The sequence below is a fragment of the Lontra canadensis genome, unplaced genomic scaffold (assembly GCF_010015895.1).
Source record: "Lontra canadensis isolate GAN:19392208 unplaced genomic scaffold, GSC_riverotter_1.0 scaffold127, whole genome shotgun sequence".
NCBI lineage: Eukaryota > Metazoa > Chordata > Mammalia > Carnivora > Mustelidae > Lontra > Lontra canadensis.
Genome location: NW_022631121.1, coordinates 3,087,429 through 3,106,061, shown reverse-complemented (window position 1 = coordinate 3,106,061; position 18,633 = coordinate 3,087,429). Strand labels below are relative to the sequence as shown.

General features: G+C 37.0%; 1 protein-coding gene across 1 annotated transcript in view; it reads right to left on the bottom strand.

The window, feature by feature from the left end:
- The window catches only part of LOC116857842 (melanoma-associated antigen B18-like), a 251,411-nt gene extending 232,778 nt beyond the window's left edge, over positions 1 to 18,633 (bottom strand). Inside the window, exon 1 of the mRNA XM_032842303.1 lies at positions 18,528 to 18,633. The gene's annotated coding sequence lies outside the window, so the exon portion shown is untranslated. The remainder of the gene's footprint in view (positions 1 to 18,527) is intronic.

Genomic DNA, 18,633 nt, shown 5'->3' with positions numbered 1-18,633 from the left:
TATATATATATATATATATATATATATATATATATATATATATATATTTTTTACATAAGCAAGCATTGGTTATGGGTATGTTTTGTTTTCATCTGTTACTATCTACTTTAAACTCACAACCAATCCAAAAGGGAAGAAGCTATGCCACTCAAGATTCTTTTGCAAATACTAATACCTTATGGGTCTTTTCATTTAAAGGAAGCATCACACCTGCTCACCTTACTCCAGCCCTCCAGGTTAGCAGGCCAACACTGTCTATGCTTTTTAAAAGCAGGCAGGCAAAGTGGTGCAGTCCCTGTGGAAACAGTATGGAGGTTCCTCAAAAAATTAAAAAGGGAAATACCATGACATCCAGTAATTCCACTACTGGGTATTTACCCAAAGAAAACGGAAACAGTAATTTGAAAAGATATAAGCCCTTGTATATTTACTGCAGCATTATTTACAACAGCCAAAATGTGAAAGCAACCCAAGTGCCTATCAATAGATGAATAGACCAAGAAAATATATAAAATGGAATATTACTCAGCTATAGAAAAGAATGAGATCTTACCACTTGTGACAACATGGATGGACCTAGAGGGTATTGTGCTAAGGGAAGAAAGTCAGAGAAACACATACCTTGCACATGATTTCACTTACATGTGGATTCTGAAAAACCAAACAAACAAAAAAACCAAACAGATTCTTGAGCACAGAGAAGAAACTGGTCATTGCCAGGGGGGCGTGGGGGTGCGGTAGGAAAACCAGGTGAAGGGAATTAAGAAGTACAATCTTGCAGTTATGAAATAGCTAAGTCACAGAGATGAAAAGTACAGCATACAGAATATAATCAACAATCTTGTAATAATGTTGTGTGATGACAGATGATGACTAAGGGTAAGCACTGAGTCACATATAGAAATGCCAAATCACTACATTGCATACCCAAACTAATTTAACAGTATATATCCACTATAGGTCAACAGTAACTTTAAAAAAAAAAGTTTTTTAATACTCATTCCCTACCATGCCCAGGGTCTTCTGTGCTACATCCCTTCACAGTGTAGATGCTCTGATATGGGTTTTGCTCTATTTTAAAAGATGTCAGCCTGGCAGGCAGAGTTTTGAAAAATGTGATGGGAATCTATGGTACTCAGAGATCTTATGACCTAACCATCTGTTTTTTTTAATTTATTTATTTTTAATAAAAAAGATCAGTCGAAATCTCAGTATTTCGAAGACTGTCACCCATCAATACTAATTTCCCTTATTGTCAAGATGCCACTCACCAACCTCCTTAAGACCAAATGCAGAACGCAGTGTGGGGATTTTATTTATGTGGGAATAAACTGACTCCGTTGCCCTAAGGTTCCATAGTGAAGCAAACAATGTATTTTTGAGGCCAGTTAAAAAAAACACCAGTTCATCCCAATGGCAACACTCCAGCAGATGTAATGGTAGATATTTTACCTGCTCTAGCAGTAAATGAATCAGTGACACTGATCACGGAGATGGAAAAATCAACACCGCACAGTGACCTCAAATTTTAAAGCACAAACACAGAAACTCGATTTAGGATACTGGCAAAGGATGCATGTCAAAGACTGACTTAAATGTGGACGAATGGTATCTGATTTTCATACTCAAGATAGTATCTGGTTTTGAACGAGAAATTCTGAAATGTGAATCAGGTTCTTCCTTCAGGTTAATCATTTGTAAAATGGGAGTAACTTACATTGACTGTGATTGTATCAGACAGACTTTTCATAGACCATAAGAACGCAGGACGCATAGCAAGTGAGCAGTAAGAAGAAACTCCTGTTTTATTGTAATGCTTGTATTTTTACCCATTAGTAAGGGTATTTCTTGACCCACATTTGTTGCAGGCACATTGCCTAAATGATTATTTAAAATATCTGAAGGTTTTGGAAAACATATTTACATGTAAAGTTCAAGTCTTTTAATACTATTTTGTTGCAAAACAGTGATTTTTCTCGAACAAATAACATTAATTATCTCACAAGAGCTTCTGCTCTGCTTTCAGCGCAACCCATTTCTTGACAAGTAACTCAGCTTCCACTTGCAGGGAATTTTTCACCTAATCAAGTATTGACATAGAAAATGTATTCCTGTCCTAACCTAAGCAATAAACAGCTGACACAAAGAGGCGCAATATTTGTGCACCAGGTGTTACACAGATGATTTGTGATGACACAAAAGTGTAGTTTTCATCTTTCTGGAAGCATTTCCTTGGCTTTCTGCTGAAAGAGGGGAAAAATCTGCCATCACTCCTTTCTGTTTCGACACCTGAATTTCATTGAGAAGAAGCCTTGGTGACAGAGTGACACGATTACATGCTGCCTCGTGCCTTTGCTGAGAGGGCGGTGGGGGGTGGGGGGACCTGAGGCAGTCTGGGATAGGGGAGAAGGCGAGAAATGAAGAGTGAGTTCCTGTATTGGATATTTGTTTATTCTCTTATTCAAAATGTTTATACTTAGTTATAAAAAGACAGGCAGCTTTCTTACGTGTCTTTTATACAGCCATATCTTCACCCCCAATTAGGTGAAGCCTCCTTGGTTTTCCAATGCTCAGCCAGCTGGCTTCCGAGCCTAACACAGGCTTGATGCCAAATCCTGGAGTATCTGGCACCTACAGGTATAATGACGTGCCTGTGGCCGCGGGTCACCTGCATATACCAGGCAAGAGTGACAATCTGATTTTTAGATCTCTTGTCGTTACAGTGAAGCAGACTCACAGCACTCATGGCATCCACTTCCTGTCACTTGAGGGGGTAATTGGTGACTTTTTTTTTTTTTTTTTTTTGGCCAGGTCAGTTTACTTGCCAGTGAAAACAGGTTTTCCTGAAGCAGCCAATAACCTCAAGGCACCTACATGGGACAAATGCCTTTAAAAATAGGTACACAATTTCTTACGAGGCTACTGAAACAGTGCCGCCTTAGGCGACAGGAAACCTGGAATAGGAGCCAAATGACAAAGACAGACCCAGAGCATAACCCTTAAGTACAGAGAGCTCAGTTTACAAAACCCATTTCTCCCCAAGTGTCTGAGGTACACAGCGTAGTTATAGCTGTACCGGTTCATATGTATGTTCTCACCACCACCACCCGATATATGCCCTTGTTTTCCTTAAGAGATAGATAAAAGGGGAACACCAATCCCAACAAAATGCTCCTAGCAGTCCATAGTAAGAAAGAAACAGACAGCAAAATGCACTCATCCATCAATAACAACCGCCACTGCACGCCGTTTAGCATCTTTGGAAGCCAGCAGCGAGAATGGCAGTCCCACTCAGAACTCCCACACACGTACCCGGCTCCTACCTACACTGCAAAATTGAGAAGCTCTTCCTCTTGGCAGAGCATTTAACGTTTCTAAAGTCTTTTGAAGACTATCAATCAAATTGAATACAGAACATTTTCATTAATGTCCTTGATCACCTGTAACTCTAAACACAGACAATGAATAAATCAAACCCCAAAGTCTTTTACCACCAAAGCAATCTGTGTTGTTTATCTTTCTTTTTTTTTTTTAAATTTGAGGTATTTTATTCTTCTTTGAAACTGGAAACAATTCTTCAAATGAAACAGAGATCTAAACTGGTAAGAGATACAATAACGAAAATAGATACGGATATAGCTACATAATTTGCACACACATATATATATTCTGCTCTTTCTTGAAGGAAACATTTATCAATTTAGTTTTCTGAATATAAAGCAAAAATGTTAAAGTTTTTGTTTTTTGAGGGGTTGTTTTGGTTTTCTTTTCAGTGGCTATTCATCTCTGTATTTAGGAATAAGGGATTTTATTTATTTATTTTTTAAGATTTTATTTATTTATCTGACAGACGGAGATCACAAGTAGACAGAGAGGCAGACAGAGAGAGAGGAGGAAACAGGCTCCTGGCCGAGAAGAGAGCCCGACGCGGGGCTCGATTCCAGGACCCTGGGATCATAACCTGAGCCGAAGGCAGTGGCTTAACCCACTGAGCCACCCAGGTGCCCCAGAATAAGGGACTTTAATATTATCACAGAACCTACATACTTTTTCTGCTTCCTCTTAAAGATAACCGGCTTTAAAGTTCCTGGTTAAAAGGACATCAGTCTCAGCCTCAGTGAGTCATTCTACGATTAACAGACTATTAAAAAAAAAAAACTGGTATGAAGGGAAGCAAATAGCTATCCTCCCCATTTTGACTGTGGAGGTTGTATGCAGTTTGTGTTTCTGTTTCTCTCTGTGTTCACTCTCTTATCTATTGTGTGACTCAGCTCCCCGAGAGAACGGAGAGAACGTTGACAGCCACAACTCAGGCCCTGTCAACAGTGAACCACTACCTTGGGAATAGGCATCAGGCCAGGCTGACAGATGGCTATCAGGCAGACAAGAAATATTCGAGGCTATGTCAGGTTAGAACATCACCAGCCAAACTCTCCTCTGAAACCACTCAAAGGGTAGCCTGTGAACACGTGCCTGCTTTTACATATAAGGAGATTGTCCAACTGGGCCAGTCCAGTGTTGTCTTAAATAGATAACAGAAGTACAGAACTCAGAAGTACATTCAGCCGCCCTTGTTTGTGGATTTACTTGTTTCTGGGATTTTGGATTTCTGCAGTTATTCATATACAAAGGAAATGGTTTTTATATTACTGAAATCCACGGAAGGCCCTCAGTATCCAAAAGGCTTCTGTCCTCCTGTGCAAGCCTCTAGCCGAAGCAGGAAAACAATTCCTCAGGCCTGTTTTCTCGAGATGCTGAAGCTTGCGAAGGAATTGCTAAATGTATTTTTACCCCGTCTAATTCCTGATTGAATCTGCTATACAAACTAAAGGAAGATGAAATATCACCTTCTTTGATGATCACGAAATAGTTCACAAATTAACACTAAACTGCAAATGAGGGGATAATGTGTCTTTCTGAGAAAACCAGATGCTTTCTGTTCTAAAGTACATGCCATAACACGTCAGAGTACTCAATGTACAACGCATGCCATCTGCTGACTAATACAGAATATTTACAAGGGTAGATAATTCCAGTAACTGTTTTTGATAAATGGTTATCCAACTTAATACGACTACACCCAAACCACAAATTTCACCTTGCTAATTTTTAAAAAAATTTACCAGCCAAGATGTGGCATTCAATCCAATGATTAAAAAAATAAATAAAAGGTAATGGCTTAAATACCACGGGAAGTTTTTAAATGCCTCTTGGACATGCGATAAGAAAGTAATGAATAAATCTGAATGCTTCTCCCTCCATCCATGTCAATTAAAAGAACAAAATATATTTTTTAAAACCCCATAGAGAGAACCACAAATCTCTGAGCTTCCCCGGTTTCTGATGTATGCCTTGTGCTACTTTCAAATCAGTTTGAATCAGATGTAAACAACATAACTGAAGAAATGCAATTTGCTATGGCTTTGTTTAGACACAGCAAGTAACACAGATGATTTTAGAGATTGTGCACAATTTATATTCAGTAGAAACAGTTGAAAAGAATGATAAAGATTACCTTTGTCTTCTGAATTTAATAGTTAAATCAGTACGACTGGAATCATGTAAGCCCATTTGGCAGTGCAAAGCACATTCAAAGGTAGTGATTTCTTGGACATAATAATTTCTATCATTAAGGCACCTGGGTGCCCGAGTCGTTAAGCATCAGCCTTCAGCTCAGGTCACGATCCCAGTGTCTGGGATCCAGCCTCTCATCAAACTCTGCATCGGGCTCCCTGCTCAGCGGGCAGTCTGCCTCTCCCTCTGCTCCTCCCCCTGCTCGTGCTTTCTCTCGCCAACTCTCTCTCTCTCAAACAAATAAATAAAATCTTTAAAAGATAATAATAATTTCTATCACTAAAAATAAAAAGAAAAACAGAATATTAATTTTGTTTTTGTCAAACCTAAAATTTCACTTGTAATGATAGCCTCTGATTTACCGCCACACTTTTTACACTTTGATTTTCCAAGTTCAACTATCATTCTCAATGTCACAGAAACTTTATCACAAACTTCATTCGATTACTACACTGTTCAACAGATTCTAGTATCACCACCTCTGTTTAAAGTCTTTCTTTTTTTTCATTGGCATTGTGAATACTTCCTTTTGAAGACTCATGGGGAAAGCAAGGACAAAGCAGGTAAAAAGCAAAGGTAATTTGAGTCTTAAAACAAGGCAATCTCGCTTTGTGAACAATTAAACACCTTTCCAGCCGAGGGCACTTTTCAGTCTTCACAAGGCAGAACTGTCTTACTGGCTTGAAGAGCCGGAGGTAACGTTTTGCAGCTGACAGAGGAGTGGCTGGAATTAGGGAAGGAAATTTCCAGAAAAGGAAAAACCCCAAATAAGGGCGTCCCAAAATCTGCATATCAACTCCACTCACAGACGTAGCTGACCTTCAGACTCTGCCCTGTCCAAGGACGACTCCAGGAGCAACATATGGAAGACTGACATAACTGACAGCACAGATTCAGCTGCTGCCCATTTCAGGAAAGAGAGTTTGAGTCCAGGAAAGGTACCTGCCTGCTAAACAGACTCAACACCGTCCAGAGGGAAAAAGCAAAACCTAGTGTCTCTATAAACATATAACCTAAAATGTCTCCTAGAGAATCAAAATTTATTAGACATGAAACAGTGAAATGTGACTCATGGTCAAAAAGATAAGGAGGACTCGACACTGAAATGACTCAGATAATGGAACTAGCAAGCAAAGACCAGATTTTAGAAATACGTTCAAATACTCAAAGATAAGCTTTGGTCATAATGAGTACAATGGTGGGACGTATAGGAGAGAAATGGAAGTTCTTTTACAAAGGACCACTTAGAAAGTCTAGAAGTAAAAAGAACACTATCTGAAATGAAAAAGCCAGGGGTAAGTGTAAGTCAGAGGAGTTAGAGAAAGGACAAGAAGCCTTCAGTAAACTTGAAGTTAGATCAGGAACAATGAACTCATCAGGAGAGGAGAAAAAGAATACATAATTGCAAAACCAAAATAGAGACTCTGTGTCCTGTGGGGTAATATTAAGTGGTCAAAGATAAACATAATTGGTGTCCTAGAAAAGAAGAGAGAAAATGATGCAGGGAAAAAAAATGTGTGTGGGGGGGGGAGGAAAGGACAAGTTTTTGCAAATTGGGTAAGAAATACTCATTACAGACTCAAGAGGCCCAGAAAACCCAAAGCAGGATAATACAAAGAAAACAAGCCTAGACACATCATAGTCAAACTTCTGAAAGCCAAAAAAAAAGCAGAAATTTTAAAACAGACGGGGGGGAAAAAGCCAACACATTAGGTCCAGGGAAACAATATGAATGATGAGTAAGTTCTATCAAAGCAAACTAAATTTCATATTTAAATTGTCTGAAGAAAATATCTTTAAAACCCAAATTCTATATCCAGTAAAAAATATCCTTAAAAAAACAAAGCTGAAGCAAAGACATTCTTAAAAAACAGACCCGAATTAGGAAAAAAAATGCCTAATGCCCAGAGTTTCTTCAGCCTAAAGGGAAACTATACAATAAAAACCGAGATGTGAAAGATGAAATAAAGGCATCAGAGGATGTCAGTAATGGGGCAAACATAAAAGACAACTGTTTAGTGTCATATATTTTATTTTTTTAACTTATTTAATGGACTTGTGACTGTTTAAATCAAAATACAAAAAAGCAATCATGAGTTTCATAGAACTGTTATATAGAAATATAAGACAATAAAAACAAAACGAGAAGTAGATGTAAATGGAGTGACGAAGGTCTAATTTCCTTACACTTTTTGTGAAAGAGCAAAATATTATTGGAATTTTTCCCATGATACCTTAAAGATGTATATTGTAATCTCTAGATCGACCACTAAAAGAGCAAGAGATGGAACTAAATGTCAAAATGCTAAGTAAAGTTCACTCGCCATTACTGTAAGCAAAATGAAATCTTTAAAAATTGTCTATCCTATTAAGACAAGAAATGGGGAAACATGATATGCCATAAAAATAATGGTTTTAAGAAACCTCGAATGGCTGTATTACTCAAAGACAATGTAAGACAATGTAGACTTCCATAGAATTAAAAAAATACAGGGAATATTTGTATATCATAATCAATCCACTTGACTTAAGTAGAATATATAGAACATTAAACCCAGAGAACCGTAGAATACATATTCATTCAAGAGTACATGGAATAGAACACAGATGAATACAAATAGCACTTTCCAAAGACTGAAATCTTAGGAAGTATGTGCTCTGACCACAATGAATGAAATCAGAAATTAATAAAAATCATGTATCGTATCTAGAAAAGTCCCAAATATTTGAGGGATTATCAACTTAATAGGTCAAGAGCTCAACATCATCTTTCTTCAGGGAAATTCAAACTAAAAATATAATGGTGATATCATTTCACAAACTTTAGAATGGCTGAAGAAAGCAAAAATAAAAACCGGACAACACCAAATGTTGGAGAGAACGAGGTGCAAATGGAGCTCTCGTACATTGCTGGTGACAGGAGAAAATGGTATAACCACAGCATAAAATATTTTATCATTTTCTTATGAAGTTAAGCATATTCCTATTCTAGGACTCAGGATGTCCACTAGATATTTAACCAAGAGAAAAGAAAACATATATTGACCAAAATATTTGCCCAAGAATGTCTACAGCACCTTCTCCATAATAGCTAAAAATCAGACACAACCCAAATATCCATCCACAAAAGAAATAAATAATGGTATATCCAATGGAATGCAGCCACACATTTAAAAAATAATGAACTAGTGATATACAGTAAGAATCATAATAAATCTACAGAACAATTGAGATGAAATGTTGAGTAAGAGAAGTCAGATACATCGGAGTATATTCTAAATGACTCCATTTCTATGATGTTCAAAGAGCAAGTAAAGTAGTATATGGTGATATAGTTCAAAAAGCAGGTGCCAGAGAGAAGTAAGGGTTGCTTTTAAGTGGGCAGGAGGAACCTTTCTGGGATCGTGGAAATGTCCTATTTTCTGAACAGGGTAATCATTACAAAATTGCACGCATTCATCAAAATTTAACCAACTGTACCCTTTATAACTGAGCATTTCACTGTATGTAAATACTGCCTCGAAGAAGAAGTGTAAACAAATACTGACCTTCAGTTGGTAGGTTTTCTTTTTGTAGTGTCATGGGTTTGCCATTCTGAAACTCATTTTAAATCCCAGGTGTGAACAAGTAAGTATACCAGAAATAACCGGTACATGTTTATTCATCGTTGAAGAAGAGAGTTACACAGATGGAAAGAGAAGACTCGAATGAACTCTTTAGAGTGGAAACTGGAGTTCTCAGGTAAATAAATATAGATGTGTGTCTGCATATGTATGTCTGTGTGCTTCTTCATCAGCCCACTGAAAGAGACAACGGTTCCAACAACATGACATGCCTAGCATCTAGATGTTACTTTCTCAACACCATTCTCCACAAAAAGGAAATCTGACTCCTTAGAAAACTGGATGACAACTGCACTGAGACTGTGCCAGAAAAAATTAAGTGCTCAAAGAATCATGAAAACACATCAAAGCACAAGAGCCAGCCAGAAGGGATACATACAGGCCAAATCTAGTAAAGTCTGAACATCAAAATAAATAATATGATATTATAGCCCACTGAATAAGAATCTGTTCCCCCAATTAATATAAATAAATAGGTAGATATGTAAATGGAGGAGAAGGAAGAGCACCTCCTCGTAGTAAAATCCCAACTAACAGATGGAAAAAGAATGACGGAGTTAGAATGTCATCAAAGCAATTAAGGGGTAAAAATTAATGGGTAAAAATGTGATGAGAGAGGATATTTCTATAGTGTTAATGCATCACTCCAAAATTACTTACGAATTACAAAGAAAAACCCACTTATTTTGTACTGGTGAATCCTGGCAGAGAAGCAATTTAACAAAGTTCAGAAAACATAGGCATATGTATGCATATAGATACATGCAGTCAGAACAATAAAGTAAAAGGGCAAAATAATATATAAATAATTAGTGAACTTGGTAACAGACTTATGAATAGCCTATACTATTTTTGTACCTTTAATCTTTGAATTCATATTAAAATTAAAAGTGAAAAAAACAAAACGATGGCTATGTCATTTATACAATAGAAGTGTATATCCACTGCAGCCCATCTCTCCAACCGATTACAGCAAGAACTCTGGACAAAATATAAAAAACTGAGGGCTCCATAAAGTAAACAAAAGCAAGGAAATTGCAGCAGAGAGGTTCAAAACATGGTAAAACAACCTCTTAAGAGGATTCTGTATTCAGCTTCTTTCATGAGTGTCTTAAGAATCTTGCTTTATTATCACATAAAACTGGAAACCATACACAATCTGTCAGGGTTGTAGCTTATTGGCAAAAAAAGCAAAGGTAAATTTCATGTAAAGGGATTAAACTCAAAGGTTGGAAAAGATACTCATCACTTATTGTTGAAGTAAAAAAACAATTAAAGGTTATGTTTTGCACATCTTTTATTATTCCTCATTTTAACAACTTCTTCAATTAACCAAAAACCTTTGGCTGTAATCATGTGATATGAAAGAGTTTCTACCCTATTAAGAAATTCATCCAGCAGCAAAGATAATTTCAAAATTTGGTTGATAAAATAAGCACATTTGCAAAATTTCATGAAGATTATGTTTAAACAGCATATTGCACTTTCCAACTTTAACAAAAGGAATTGCTTAAATATTTTATTGCATGTCAAAATGTGTTAGATTAAAAATAACTTGAGAATGTAATATTACAGAAGATTAAAAATGCCAAAATGTCAAAGTAAATGCTAGCCCTTTTTGTTTTGAATGCCTACTCTTTTTAATACTTGGAGAAAGGTTGGCTAATTAACAAAATGGTGAGTCACTACTATATCAGAATCCCTAGAAATGCCAAAGTACAATTTTTCAATAAAAGCATAGGAAAAATACAAGTTTAAATTCAAATATAAAAGACCTAAATTTCATTATTACCATTATTACTTGATTTTTACCAAGCATTGTGATCATAATTCCTATGTGATTAAAACCACTTTTTTTTTTTTTTTTTTAAAGAGTGGTGAAAAAGAGAGATGGGAACAGAGGGAGTGGGAGACAGAGAATCCCAAGCAGGCTCCACACCCAGTGGAGCTTAGTCTCCAGACAGGGCACAGTCTCACAAACTTGAGATCATGACCTAAGCCACAATTAGAGTTGGATGCTTAACAAAATGAGCCACCCAGGAACAACCCCTTTTTCAGAGAGAGAGAGAGAGAAAGAGAGAGAGAGTAAAATCACTCTTGCTTAGGGAAGAGCTTGAAAATGTGCTGCTTTCTTGGAAGCATACAAACGTATTGGGTCTGGAGAAGAAATTACCTTGATTTCCCGTATAGTAATAGAAAACAAACATTAAGATGCAGATCCTTGAGATATCCAGTCAGAAATTATGATCAAAATCCCACATGGTTGGGGCGCCTGGGTGGCTCAGGGTTAAAGCCTCTGCCTTCAACTCAGGTCATGATCCCAGAGTCCTGGGATGGAGCCCCCGCATCAGGCTCTCTGCTCAGCAGGGAGCCTGCTTCCTCCTCTCTCTGCCTGCCTCTCTGCCTACTTGTAATCTCTGTCAAATAAATAAATAAAATCTTAAAAAAAAAATCCCATATGGTTGTGGGAAGAAAAGACCGATAACTGAGTAAGTTTTGTTCTGAATGACCTGATGGACAAGACGCAAGACAGGTTGGAGCAGGTTAAATTCTAAAGTGGTATTTCCAAATACCTAGAGATGGTTTTAATCATCATTATAATATTTAACATGAGGAGCTAGTCCATATGTAACTTACAGACTTAATACTTAAAAATTGCATGTCATCTGCACACCATATTACATGATGGCGATGAAGACTAGGATAAGGTATCTGACACATTTAATTGTTTCTGATTCTTGGTATACTGAACAACACCCCAGTTTCCCATCAAATGCAAAGCAATTAATTTGTACTACTTAGTAGGGCTTTTGTTTTTTAAAATCTGAATTTTACATAATCCAAAGCCACTCTTTTTCTTATAGTCTTATAAACTTAGAGTATGCTTTCAGCAAACAATAATCAGTCATGAATTGTTTCAAATTCATTTTTCTTCCTTCCTTTTTGCAACAGCTCCAAAATCCTCTGGGATCCAATATCTCTAGGTTTGCATTTGGAAACCTCAATAGCCCAAGCCTCAACCTCTGTAACTTCTATTTCTTTGCATCCGTCATTTATTCTGTTTTCCCTCGTGTATTTTTCAAATGCTGGTGCTTCATGTCTTTAAAATGCAACTAGATTTTTAAACTTAGCTCATCCCTCCAGAGCTTCCCTCAACAAAGACTTATGGAGCCACCTGGGATCAGTACAGAAGACATGCTAATAAAACAGAACAGGCTCAAGACTTCACTGGGGCTGTATCCGAAAAGGGCAGGCAAACCCTTATTGAAGAGGTCACTGTCTGGGGGCAGGGCAGGGAGGAGTAAGAGTTCTGTGAAAAGAGGGGGAAATATTGAGCCCCCAAGTCAAGGAAATAGAAGATGTTCAAAATGGTTACAAAGGTAGATTTGAACAAAATACATCTATTAGATTTGAATGTAAGCAAAGATGGCAGAAAATATTTCTTACATATTTCTATGAAATGCTGAAGTAAGAATTAAAAACACAACATAGAGTAAAAATATGCACTTGGTCTATATGAGAAAAATGACATCTACTAACTAACCCTATATAAAGGTGAGGTTTAATTAGGTATTAAATACTTATATATGCATTATTTTCGTTTTTTCATTATTTTATTTTCTTTTTTTTATTTGACAGAGAGAGGTCACAAGGAGGCAGAGAGGCAGGCAGATAGAGAGGGGGAAGCAGGCTCCCTGCTGAGCAGAGAGCCCGACGCGGGGCTCGATCCCAGGACCCTGGGATCATAACCTGAGCCGAAGGCAGTGGCTTTAACCCACTGAGCCACCCAGGTGCCCCTATAATTTTATTTTTAAGTAATCTCTGCATCCAGTGTGGGACTTGAATTCACAATCCTAATATTAAGAGTTTCATGTTCTACCAATTGAGCCAAATAGGTACCCCATATGAGTTAGATTCTTAATATAAAATAAATTAATGCCATTAACCACAAAGACAACCAAAGCAAAGCCATTTCATAATGACGAGACTTTGATGTGATTAGTCCAAGGATGAGTCTATGAAGAGTCTAGTACAGATTACAAAAATCTTTAATTCTTAAATTGAAAGCTGACAAATTGCATTGTACTTTATTTGTATAGAAACTTTAAAATTTTTTAAATTTCTTTTTTTAAAGATTTATTTATTTATCTGAGAGAGATAAACAAAGAAAAAGAGCACAAGCAGGAGGGGCAGAGGAAAAAGGAGAGACTCTCAGGCAGACTCCCTGCTGAGCACGGAGCCCAACTAGGGGCTCAATCCCATGACTCTGAGACCATGACCTGAGTGGAAATCAACCAAATGAGTCACCCAAGCACCTCCAAAACTTTTTAATTCCTCTATGTATGACATAGTATTTTTATTCCCAGGCCTCGTTCAGAAAATGATCCATTAAAAAAAAAAATCTTCCACAGTACTTCAGGTGAGTATCTCCATGCCAATATAACAATGACTATCCACTTGCTAAAATAAACATAATCCTGAGTAAATTTTTCAATCACTATAAAATATATCTTCTTTGTGATAAAACAACAACAACAACAACAGTGAGCTACCAATCTGTTAGGGCAATGCATCATCATAATGATAAAACAAATTACTGTCCTTGGTAAATTCAATGAACACCATTTAAGTGGAGGACAGAAGCCAGATAGAAATTACTAATAGAGACAAAGCAGGGAGTTAGCAATGTCCTTTGGAATTGAATATGTGCACGTTAATGGGTATTATCAGCCTTCCAAGTTTTTAAGAAAGATATATTAGGTGCCACTCAGTACTCCAAGGGAAAACCTTTCAGGAGTTTTATAAAGTATGATTTGTCTCACCTAGTTTTATTATGAATATTTATAATGAAGTGTTAGCACCATGTTCTTAAATAATCACAACAGAATAAAGCACACAAACACACACTTATCCAGCAACTCTAATGTGTAAGGCACCATCAAAGTCAAAGCCTGTTCAGATCTTAAGGATGAAATTTCTTCATAATGTTTTAGGACACCCAAAACTGTTAAGTTTTGGTAATGAAGTAACTTTCCCTGTTTTAAAATTTGTTAACGAAGTAGATTATAATACATAAAAGGACATTGTTTCCTAAGTTTACATCTCATTCAATCTTCACCAAGTATACAACTATATAATCAACGCCCAGATCAAGAAAGAGCATTACACACAACCTAGAGGCTTCCTATTCTCCCTGCCAGTCATTCTACCTCTAGGATGAACTATTAACCTTTCTCTAACAGAAGAGATAAGCTTTTCTATGACACTGCAGTCTATATAAGAAAATCATACAGTATAGTTTCTTCTGTTATTGGCTTCTTAAATACTATGTTTGTAGGAGTCACCCACATGACTGCATGTAATTATACACTGTTCATTTTCATTGTTATGTAGTATTCCATTGTGAGGATAGATGATAGATAGAATGAATATAAATATATATATATATATATATATGTCTATATATCTATCTGTAAAGATAGATATATATCTCACTGCATCAGTTTCTCTTAGAAATTTGAATGGTCTCAGTTTGGGGCTAATACAAGTAGTAATGTAAGTTCTAATGTATATCTTCTGGTGAATATATAAGTATATAATTAGAAATGAAATTGCTAGGTCATATATCCTTATTAATCTGAAAATATGTTTTCAAAATGGAAAAATGGGGGAAAAAACACAAGCAATAAAAAAAAATATCACTTAAAAGCTCACCATTAAAAAAAAAATACCAAGTAAAAATTTAACGGGACTTAACTCTAACCTATTTCTCACCCCATGCCAGACAACCACATTTAGCAACGTGATATGACTCATCCAGACATTTTCTGTGCTACGCAGAATTTAAAAAGGCAGAACAACCATTAAAAGTGACAGCCCGGAGTGAAACTGTACCAAGTGTTGAGTGAGAATGTTAATTCACATTTCAAAAATACCCCATCACCAAAGTATAGGCAATATTTCTGACCACATCATAGTAATTGAACTGAGAATCACACATCCGTAAGATTGGGAGCCTATTGCTATCTTCACCAGCAGATAGCCAACAGTTCAAAAAAATGAGTTTACTGACATTTTAAGGTGCTTTCAATGAGCTCATAATTTGAATTGCATTCAACTGTGATCTCTGACAGCTATAGCAAAGTTTTACAGTTTTATGGGTCTTTATCATACAAGCATCTAAATGAAAGTACTTCTGGTTCAAATTCCAGCAGACACACAACACTAGAAAAAAATAAATTTAAATCCATCATCTTTAATTCTCTGTATGCATTTATATTCAGTGTTTTTTTAAAAAAATATTTAAATACCAATATTCAGAACTACCTCTTTATACAAACAAATATATACATTTTCACAGTGAGAACACTGAAAAAAAAAAAAACAACACTTTCTTTTCCGATAGACAATTAAATATTTTGCAATTCTCCTACCACTTTAAAAGCACAATGACCTCATCATTCTCATTCCGGTTTCTTGCTTATAGAAAAAGCAGTTCTGTGTTCTCCCACTATTTAAATCTCAAGTAAAAACAACAGCTCTTCTTTGAACCTCACTTAGGTCTCTTATTCCTTTCTACTCTTCTTTTCGTCTATGTTGAAATTTCCTGAAGCTTTCAAAATATCAAAAGAAAAGAGATGGTATTATCTTCCTTTTTAATTTTGACTAAACTACAGATATTTTGAAACATTTTTGTGCTTTTAGCTAAATCACTGCATTGTGCAAATGGTAAATTCCTCCAAAGAACCCTTAGAAGTGTCTTAGTGTCTAAGGTAAGCTCCCCCATCTCTTTCGCCTGAAGTTACCTGAACATGCAAATTTTATTTTAAAATAAAATTGACATCTGAGAGTTTTAAGAACAATTCCCATTGAAGCCTAACTGAACAGTATTTTTAAGAAAAGTACCTATTCCTTTGTACCCAAAATTTATTGAGTGCTTACATAGGCCACATCCTAAACCAAGGGCTTTATATCTATAATTTCATTTAATCCTCATCCTCCCAAAAAACGAAGGAAAGCTATAAGATAGATACCACTACTATTGTGGTTGATACTCCTGTTTAATAAATAAGGAAAATAGGGAATAGTGCAGTTAAGTAACTTTCCTAAGACCACACACTATCAAAGATTGGGGCCAGGATCGGATCCCATGCAGAGTGACAACAAAGGTCACCACCAAACCTTGTAGTGTCCTGATTCATACATATGTCCATATATTCAAAGTACTTCTAATTTATTCATTGCTGCCACACAGAACTTGGAAAACCAGTAAAAAACAGCTTCAACGCCCAGGATCTAGAATGATTATTTTTATAAAACTCCAACATCCCCAGAGACTGATTTGTCAAAAAACTAAGATGACCCATTGACACCAACGTCTTGAGACTGATGGCCCCTATAGGGGATTCAGAAAGAAGATGGGACAAGTCAGGCACTCCAAGTCCAAGAAAAAGATCACAACTTGCAGATGTGCAGTACTTAGAGGGGAAGACTCAGGGAAAGCAGATACAGAAAAGATAGGAATTAGAGCATGGGAAGCAAACAAAGGAAAGAACAGATCATCAGTATGTAATGCTCAGAAAGGATACTTGCTAAGCTACTACAAGAGGCCTACATTTCCTACTCAACCCCCAAGAGCCAATGCTCAATATGCTTGCCTCAACACTGCTGGGTAGTAATCACATACTTGTGATATGTAGGGGCAGGAAGCCAACCTCATTAGGGAAGAAGTTTTCTTAATGCCAGACTAGACGGGAGTCCTAGAAAACAGATGGGACAAATCAAACACTGTGACACACGTGAAATGGGGGGGAAGATGCAAATACAGGTATCAGAGCCACTCCAGGGAGACTTCTCCTACTTACCAGTTTGACCTTGGGCCAGCCCTGAGCAATACTCCGTATTAGTGGGAGTTCCTCAAGTTTAGGGATGCATATCTGTCTAAAGAACTTGGCCATCTCCTCCTCCACTGCCTTTTCCCTCTCCTTTCCAATCAGAAATCAGTATAGTAGGATCCATAAAGAGGCCTATCAGTTGAGAGGCTGAATTCCCCCGTGAGTCTAGAAGAGCTATAGCAGGATGGAAGAGGACTAGGACACAGAAAAGAGATGTGTTCACTGAGCAAACGGGGTCTATTCAGACCAGCAGATCGCAGTGTCCAAGCTGTACAACATTCTAGGGCAAACAAATTCATAACTGTGGGCCTTGGTTTTCTTACTTAGAAAACAAAAAAGAAAAGTATCACAATGCCTTTTTCACAGGGTTTTGAGAAATTTAAATAAGACATGGGACAGTGTTTGTCTTATTTCAGGTACTCAGAGATGTCAGCCGACTCCCGCTCCCCCTCCTAGGAGAACTGTTCAAATGTTTATGCCTGTCTTCAGGCCTAATTTACTTCCTTGTATGCCTTACACTTATTTCTACACGCATCTTATCTCCTGTGCTAGTGTGTAAGCTTACCGAAAGTAGACTATACGCCTTACTCATGAGTATCTTTCTTAGCTGGCATTTAGTGTTTCTTTGGATGGGTAAGTTTAATAACAGAAGAGAGCACTAAAACACAATGGAGCCTTTAATAATCAGGCAAGTGAAGACTGGGAATGGAGATGTTCAAGTCAGGCAATATCTGGACATTTCAACCAGTGGAAAAAAGCGTCAGAAAAGCCCTCACAGTGATGAAGGAGCCCATGGATTATGTTCATGGGAACTAGGCAAGATGCTAGAGTGGGACACTAGACTGGGTTTTAAGTTTATGACCTGAGAATAATCGAACAAGTAAACATCAAATTACTGGGGAAAATGGGAGGAAATAAATGAACATAGACATAATTTCCATGTTAATAAAAATAAATACTTCTTAGAAGCAATGACTATAGTTCTGGAGTTAGTGAATTCTTGGTCTGAATCCTCGGTCAGTTATTAGTTGGTTAAGTGTGGGAAAATTACATAATTTCTCATGTATAATATATGCAGAATAATAGTACCTACTTCAGGGGGATAATGAGGGATTCAATAAGACAATTTATGCTAAAACACTTAGCCCAGAGGAGGCAATATAAGTGCCCAACAAATGTCAGCTTTAACAATAGTACTTACCATTATTGCTTTTATTTTACAAGTGAAAAATACAGAATCTCTGGGAAGTAATTTTCCCAAGGTCACATAGCTAGTAAGTGTTGGAACCTGGAATTAAGCCCAGGTTGGACAGTGAGCAAAGCCCATACTGTTTCTACCATATTGTGTCAGACTTACAATAGAAGCTTGGGGCTTGGACACATGAACAAAACAAAAGAATAATTCTTAGAAGGGCAGATTTGGCACAGGACTGACCTTGTTGGCGACGTGTCTTCTTTTGAACTGCTCTGGCCTGACATAAGGATTGGTCTCATAGTCAGTGTAAGGAAGGCTTCAACCTGAGGTCTCCTCCGGTCCTGGA